At 37.7% G+C, this 8,570-nt stretch overlaps 1 protein-coding gene across 3 annotated transcripts in view; it reads right to left on the reverse strand.

Moving 5' to 3' along the window:
- LOC128857895 (galactokinase-like) overlaps nt 1-8,076 on the reverse strand; it is a 122,605-nt gene extending 114,529 nt beyond the window's left edge. The window contains exon 1 of one of the 3 annotated variants that reach the window (XM_054093717.1): nt 7,776-8,076. The gene's annotated coding sequence lies outside the window, so the exon portion shown is untranslated. The other 2 variants (XM_054093715.1, XM_054093714.1) reach the window with 2 other exon arrangements.
- Between the last annotated feature and the right edge of the window lie 494 nt (nt 8,077-8,570).

The raw sequence follows: 8,570 nt of genomic DNA on the forward strand, positions 1-8,570 counted from the left end.
ATGACGAAGAAAAAGCTAAACAAAACTTTTTTTTTGTCGGGACAGACTAGGAGATACAGCACTCACACATAATTAAGTCCATTTTACTGCCCTCGGGTTCCCATTTTAATGTTCTTTTTTCTAAATCTACCTGACCTCCGAAGAAATCTGAGTAGATTTTGTGGTGACAAGGAGCCAAGGTGGTCGCTTCTTAACGCAGCAGTGCCGAAGACCTCAAGCTTGATTCGAGCGAAGGCCGGCCAGATGCACAGAAAGTGGTCTGCCGTCTCATCCTCCTCTCCACATGCTGGGCAAAGTGCACTGAGTCTGAGATGCCTACCTTTTCCGTGTGCTTCGCCCATAGAAAGTGGCCCGTCAGCAGTCCAACCAACTGCTTACAGTCTTTTCTGCTTAATGACAAGAGCATCTGACACAGTCGGACGGACATGACAAGTAACATCAGTTTTGGTTACAAAGCTTTTGAATGAACTGAACGCAGCGCTAGAATTGCAGATGTGGCTGCTACTCAGGTCCATTGGCTCAGGGAACTGATTAGAGAAGGAATAGGGATTTCGGATTCATATACTATAACAAATGGCATCATTGCAGACCTATTGGTGCTAAGAAAATTTTCAGTACCCACCTTGGCTTAACCCAACTTGACCTACGCTGACCTTTAAAGCTAAGAAAAAGAACTGCCGGCATACAAAAATTCATAAAAACGCATAAAAATAACTTTTATGATAGTTTTAAATTATTAAATTTAAATTCAATTCCCCGCCATAGCACCCGAAATTAACTCGAATGTGAGAGAACAAAAGGGGAAAGCAACATTTTGGCTGACTCACAGCAAGGGAGTCAAAAGTAACGTAACATTTGTAAATATAATACAGGAGTTTTTGTAAAAATGTGTGTGAGTGTGAGTGTATGTGAGCATCGAAATTGGCGTAAACTGCGCATAAACCAGACTCTCCTACTGCATACTTTGCCGCATTCTAAAATTTCGTTTCGCTTTGTTTACACTCGAGCAGAGATCAGCGCGCACTCAGTAGCCAACCGTCCAACGGCAGAAACTTTTCACATAAAAGTCTTAAAAGTGTTTTTAAAAGCATCATAAAAATAATAAAAATTAAAGTAAAAGTAACTACATTAAGTGCGAGGCGCACATGTTGAGGCACAAGGAACACTTTGCCATATTCAAAAACCAAAAAGACAAAAATGGAGATAAAAATGAAGATAAAATCGCGAAGACAAAGAAACTTAATTACACACACATGAAGTGTTTTATCGCTCCTCTGTTCATCTTTCGCTTTAGCGGACTGCCCTAAATGGAAATTGAAATGTTTTCTTTGTTTGAAAGGCAAAGCTTATTTCAAGATTACGCATGAATTTAGAAAGGATATTGAAAGTGCATAAAATATTGTAAAATTATTAACGAGCAATAAATTTTTATGGGTATAGTAAAAAAGTTTGGTGAAGCGAAGATCTCTCTTGTGCAACGACTTTTTTTGATAAGTGAAGGTAGGGCGGATACAAAGAATGTCAAGGTAGATTTAAGTATGGCATAAGGGCAGCAAAAACAGCGTCTTGGCGAGGCTTCTGTCAAAATATAAAAAGTGGTGAGAGTATCGGGAATGACCAGTAGACTCCAGAAAGTTGTAACAACGAGCCCCAGCAACCGTAGCCACCTCATAAAAGACAACGGCAATTGGACAACTAGCAGTGAAGAATCACTGGAATTCCTAATGCAGGCTGTCTCTGTAACGAAGACAGCGGGTACCCTATGATCAGAAAGTAGCGGAAATGTTTAATTTAAGCGAACCGCACACGTGGAAACCGGTCGATATTTTTTTCTTATGTTGGTAGGACTGTAAGACACACTGCTTTCACTTTTTAGGGCCATTGGATCATTAGTGTCTGCCTGGCTGGCCGAAAATGTGGGCAAGCAATTCTTGGATTTTGCATGATGATACGCGCCATCGCACCTAGCCCTAATTGTGCTGGGTTATTTGATCAATCACCAAGTAAATACCATCGTACAAGCACCGTATTCACCTAATATGGCCCCATGCGTCGACTTTTTGCTTCCCAAGTGGAAGTTACTACTTCATGGAAGGAGATTTCAGTCGATAGAGGAGATCAAAGAGAATGCGACGACGGAAATGAAGGTCATCCCTTCGTCGGCCATCCAGAGGTGCATGGAGGACTGAATTAAACGTTGGCGCATGTGTGTTGCTTCAGACGCGTCATATATTGAAGGAGATAAAATAACTTTGCCTGAAATTTTGTTTTATTTAAACAGTCCCGGTACTTTCAGATCATAGGGTACTTCATTGCGAGAATCCCCCAACAGATTTTATAACGGAGGACAACAGAAAATTTGCCATTGGCAGCTTCGAACCTTATAAATAGCCGGAGCCAGATGGAATCTTCCAAGCTGATCTGCAACTTACAAAAGATATGAATGCGCCTTACCTTTTGACGTGGTGATTCGGCTTATTTATATCCCCAATAAATGAGCAAAAGTAAAATTGGTATTCATTCCCAAAGGAGGGAAAACCCCCCATACGAAAACGAAGGACTTCAGGCCAATTAGCCCATCAAACTTTCTGTTAAAATCCTTAGAACGGTTGCTAGATGTGCATATCAAAGGAAAGGTTAGCTTTATCAAAGGAAAAGCAATCATCGCCCTAAAATGGATACAGCAAAGGCAAATCATTGGAAACAGCGCTCCATGCACTGGTTGACACAGTTGAGAAATCACTTCACTATAAAAAATACACCATCGCTGCCTTTCTATACATCGAGGTTGCCTTTCTCGTTAATAGAACGCATGCTAACTGGGCGAACGATAAGCGCAAATTTGGGTGACACATCCACTAAAAAATTTCCACTCAGGGGTACACCCAAGGTGAGGTGAACTCTCCATTTCTGTGGAACCTGACTGTCAATAATCTTCTTGAAGAGTTTGAAAAAATGGGAGGTAAGATAATTTCATATACCGATGATATTGATACAAATATATCGGGTAAAACAACATTATGTGATCTTCGTCAAAGTTCTCTCAACAGGCAATCACTTTGGTGTAAAAGTCGAGGACTAGAAGTTTAACAGGAAACATAAAACAGCTGCAATTAAACAAATATTCCTAGCGGAGAAACCACTTAGAGGAACAGAAAAGGCAAAATATCTACGACTTGTTCTGGATAGGACGCTCTATTGGGGGCTCACAGTCGCAGATAGACTAGGCAAAACTTTAATAACGTTGTACTCCTGCGGAAGGATAACTGGAGGTTCAAACCCAAAATTGTTTATACTCTGGGTCTACACAGCAGTGGTTAGACCAGTACTCTACTAAGGTATTGTAATATGTTGGAATGCCCTTGAGAAGGGGGGTGAACATCAAAAGAATTGGCAAGGTTCAAATACTAGCATCTGTTCTTATAACTGGTGCTATTTCCACCACACCTTCGGTAGATCTGCAGGCAAAATATATCGCACGCAATGCGGCAACAAGGCTGAACACTCTAAGTAAGTAGTCAAACACGGATTACGGTCACGGTGAAATCCTGGCTGGCACTTTGGAGCATCCCGGACTGGGTGACTATGCACTCCCACCCACACTTGCCATTACAACATTCATGACCCTCCTTTTCGCAATTACTTGCGATGGGAAATTGCTTCGAGTGGCCATACGTAGGCTCAAATTCTCGTATGAGCGTTCGGTCAAGCAAACACGATCGTTTTGAGTGTTTATGAACTGCTCAATTGGGAAATTTTTTTCATCAGAAAACACAATGTATAGGAAATTCGCCACGTTCGTGCAAGCGCAGCAACTCCTTTGCTCTTTCGCAGCGAACTTTTTTTGCTGAGGTGAAAGATCGTGTGCTTTTTGGAACTTGTAGGCCTTGACCTTGAGCTCATTTTTCAATGTGGGTCGAATGCTGTCTTGCAATATTTTCAGTTCCTTTTTCTTCCACTTCGACCTGGATTTCGTTCAAGTCGAGCCTTCACTTTCCGAACCATTTCTGGCGTTGCTGCGGTTTTTGTGGTCCACCTCCATAGCGTTTGGCTTTGCTACCAGTATCATTGTAACGTTTTATAGTGCGATACGCAAACATTTTATTCACTTTGAGGTGACTGAGCTCAGGAACAATGGCTGGTTGTGATTTTCCAGCCAAATAAAATGCATTCACACTATTACCTTTGAATTCCATCACAGAAAAAAAAATTCAACAAAACTGAGACGCAAATGCTTTTGATGGCTTATAAACAATATATTGAACTGTCGTTAGAACAATTTTGACGTTGATGTCATGAGCTGTTTTACAGATACAAGCACTTTATATCGTTCACCCTGTATTAGGAGATGTGACATTAAGATGAAATGAGGAGAACCGTTTATTAGCTTAGTATGGTATTTTTTTTTTTTTAATTTTTTTTTTTTTTTTTAATTATTCTATAACATCTTAAGATTATTGTGTGAAAGTTTGAAGTGCATTAGAGTAAAATTGACAAAGACACAAAGGATTAAGTATCTACCTCTCCAACCGGATTTCACGCTGCCGAAAATAGCTACCTAATCTTTAAACGCGTTTTTCTCACACTTGCCTTTTTTACGGTCGGTGTCCACTGTAGATTCATATCTACTGCACCGATTCTTTTCAAATTTGGTTTTTTTGTTTCTTTACTTTATCCACGAGGTAATGACGTCGAGGTTTTTTTTTTTAAATTTTGTCATATTTTAAAACAACAAAGTTTTCAAGTTTTTTTTATGAAAAATCGGTGTTTTGACTTCAAAGCGCTTTAAAAAATTAAAAAAAAAAAAAAAAAAAAATTCGACGTTGTTACCTGCGAAACTTTATTAGCTGATGAAATCAATTTGGTTTTTTGATTTTAGTTGATCCAGTAATGAGTTCTGAGGGACACCGCAATAAAACTTTTTTATGAGACGTCCGCGAAGATTCGCTGCCACCAACTGATTTCTTCATAAAAATCAATGAAAATTTCACACAATATTCTTTAAATATGACTTTATAATGAAGTAATTTTAAAATTTTGAATAAATCAACCGTGTCGACAAAAAAAATTTCGAAAAATATGCTTGTTTTACAACGAATTAACCAAACTACCCCTTAAGGGGTCAGGGGTAGTCAGAATTTTCAAAAAATTGGTTTTTTTTTGCATTTTCTAAAAGTATAATATCTTAAAAATATTGTGTGAAAATTTGAAGTGAATCCACTAAATACTTTTCGAATTGTTCATGAATTAACAAAAGGCCCTCGGGCGCTTCGGGACTCGATAGCAAAACTTTAAATGCGTTTTTCTCAAAACTATGGTTTTTGAATTGCTGATCACTGTAACTTAAAACCGCTTGGTACATTTCAATAAAATTTATACTGCTTTTGAAAAACATAAAAAACTCGATCGAAGAATTTTTTTTTTTCAAAAATTTCGCTTTTTTTTAAAACAATTAATTGTCGGATTTTTTTCGAAAATTTGAAAAATTTCCTGAGGCCGCCCTATTGTTAATTAAAAAAAAAAAAAATTCGATCAGGCATAAACAGCGATAACTTTTACAATTATTAATGTTTTTTTTTCTAATTTTGCTAAAGTCAATTCGAAACCCGACGTATTAATACTATGTTTTTATTTTTGTAAAATAAAGCAACTGGCTAGCAACAAAAATTATTGAAAATCATCATTTTTTCGGGCTTCTGACTACCCCTAACCCCTCAATTAAAGCTATAAACTATGTTTTTGAAACATAATAAACTGTTTCAAATTGTTAAAAAAATGGTTTTTATTCACTGTAAATTAATATTTTGACGTATAAGTAAAGAACCTGCACCATTTCACCAGAAAAAAACAAGAATGAGTTTCGATAGAACTTTTTTAGCTTTTAAAAGAGTTAAATTGACCTTTTGCTTTTGATAAAATTATATTTTTAGGGTTACCGTACACTTTTCCCAATCCATTTTTCCCAAAAGTCATTTTTCCCAAAACTTTTGTTCCCAATAAAATAACTCCCAAACCAATTTTCCCAAAACCGTTTTTCCCAATCCAATTAAAATCCTATTTTTCCCACACTTGTTTTTTTTTGCGTAGAACTCCTTTTCGCGTGGGCGGCCTTCGGCCGCGCTTCAAAAAAATAACCCTCATCAGTCCAGCTCCGGCTACGCAATCCACCGTATTTTTGCGTAGAACTCCTCTAAAGAATTTATTTTATTGGGAACAAAAGTTTTGGGAAAAATTACTTTTGGGAAAAAAGTCTTGGGAAAAACAGTTTGGATGAAAAAATTTGGGAACATTTGCCTTTGGGAAAAGTAAGCATTGGGAAAAAAGTTTTGGGAAAAATGGATTGGGAAAACTGGTCGGCAACGTATTTTTAGAATTAGTGAAAATGTTACAAAAAACAAAATATTTTTAAAAAGGGTGGTTAAATTTCAAGGGCAAATGTTGAATGTGAACCACACCTAAACGTCAACGACTCCGTTGGACTTCTTTCTTTGGGGTTATTTTAAAGAAAAGGTGTACGTCAATAAGCGAGCAAAAATTTAAGAGCTAAAGAATGAGATAATTCGGCACATTAATGGCATAGAACCTCAATTATGCTTCAACGTCATCGAAAATTTGGACCATCGGATGGAGGTGTGCCGCCGAGGCGGCCATTTGACCGATATTTTGTTTCATACGTAATTGAATCAAACCAGTATTATCATAATAAAGAGAATTGATAATAATTTCCTAAAACAATTGTGTTTTATTTAAAATCAACACCGGCCCTTAAAACTTAACCACCTTTTAGATAAGGAACTATTTGCATTTGGTGGTCTTTGGAGGTGTGCTACAGAGGCCGCGGCGGCCATTTGGCCAATATTTTGTTCCATACGTAATAGAGCCATACCGATATTATCATAATAAAGAGAAATGGTAATAATTTCCTAAAAAATTGCATTTCATTCAAAATCAACACCGGCGCTTGAAACTTAACCACCCTTTATATTGTGAAAATTTTAAATAAAAAAATTGCGCGATTTGCTTTTAAATAAACATACTCATATATATAGTATATAGATGTTATAAAAAAAAAAATTTATATATCAAGAAAATTCAAAAAATTCGCGCGATTTGGGCGGTGCCACGCCCCCTCCGGTCCCCATCCAAATGTGGTAGCAATGGAAAGTTTAGCCTCAAAATGCTCCACCAAACTATTCCTCGGAAAATTTCACTAGGGATCTTCTCAGACGAAAAAAGTGTGCGATAACGACTAAAAGTGCATCCATAATTTCTCTCTTTTCGTCGCAGTTTGATGCTCAGTAGAATCAGAAGGTTTGCCTTGCCAATACGGCAATATATTTGGAAACGAGTTCGTGATGTTTTATTTTTATTTTATTGCATTTTTGTTTTGTAAATTACCGCCCAATGGATTTCAAGTTCGTCACCGAATTCATCAATTTTTCCCACAAACTAAATGCGTATTCACTTTCGCAGAACAAATTTGTTGGTGTAAGCCAAACATGCCACACTTTCGTACCTTTCTTTGTGTACAATCAAATCAAAAGCAACGATAACATTGAACTTGGTGCAAATTTTACCAAACAAAATATTATACAACAATGCACAAAAGTAAATGTAATATATTAAAAACTTGTACCTCACTCTCGCAGCAGAGCGCGTCAACTGATTGCAAAGGCGCCGGCACTGTGCCCACTGATTATTATTTATATTGCTTTCACACATATTTTATTTTAACTTTGTTCTTTACACTCGTTAACTTTGTGGTGCTCACTTACCCAGCCGCCCTTTCCACCACTTGGAATACTATGTTTGTTTTTGTTTTTAATAAAAACACTTGTTATTATTTTTGTTAAACAACCGAATTTGACTCGGTATTTACGCTGACATTTATTGACGCAGCTTTCTTATCAGCTCCGATAGCGATAAGCAACTAAATTCGCGCCGAATATTCAAACAAACAGAAAATATTACAATAAATGCTACGAGAAATGTCAAGTGGCAATGAAATACGTATATGGATGTATGTATGTGGCTGTGGGAGAACAACATAAAGGGGAATTGGGTTCTGAATTGTACGGCTTGTATGTAGCAGGTACGCCACAAACGCAGTGCAATGAACTGGTTGCGAGTGCTGTTGCGCTTTCTCAGCTGTTCAGCTGTTCACTTGTTCAGTTGTTGCTCAGCTGTCATTGTGAATTTTGCTTTGGCCTCTTCGCTTTGTAACTGCTCAGCCCCCCATACCGTGCCCTCGAAAGCGTACGTCAAATAATCGAAACAATCGCCGCACTTGAAGAAGCACTGAAGATTACACTCACCCGTTCATTCATTCCTTCGTGCACTGCAGACTGCACTGATTGCCGGCTTGTTGAGAGCGTTTGACGCCCGCTCACATGCTGCTATTTGCACTCTCGAATGACACGCGAATGTCATTTATTTTTATCAGCAATTATTAGTAAAGATTCGCCACACGGCAAACACTAATTGGATTAATTCTGTATACTAAAGAACTACTTTACTTAGTTTTTAAAATAATGCTAACAACAACACAAGAGCTTCTGTTTGATTCTGAC

This window comes from Anastrepha ludens, chromosome 3 (genome assembly GCF_028408465.1).
Source record: "Anastrepha ludens isolate Willacy chromosome 3, idAnaLude1.1, whole genome shotgun sequence".
Lineage (NCBI taxonomy): Eukaryota > Metazoa > Arthropoda > Insecta > Diptera > Tephritidae > Anastrepha > Anastrepha ludens.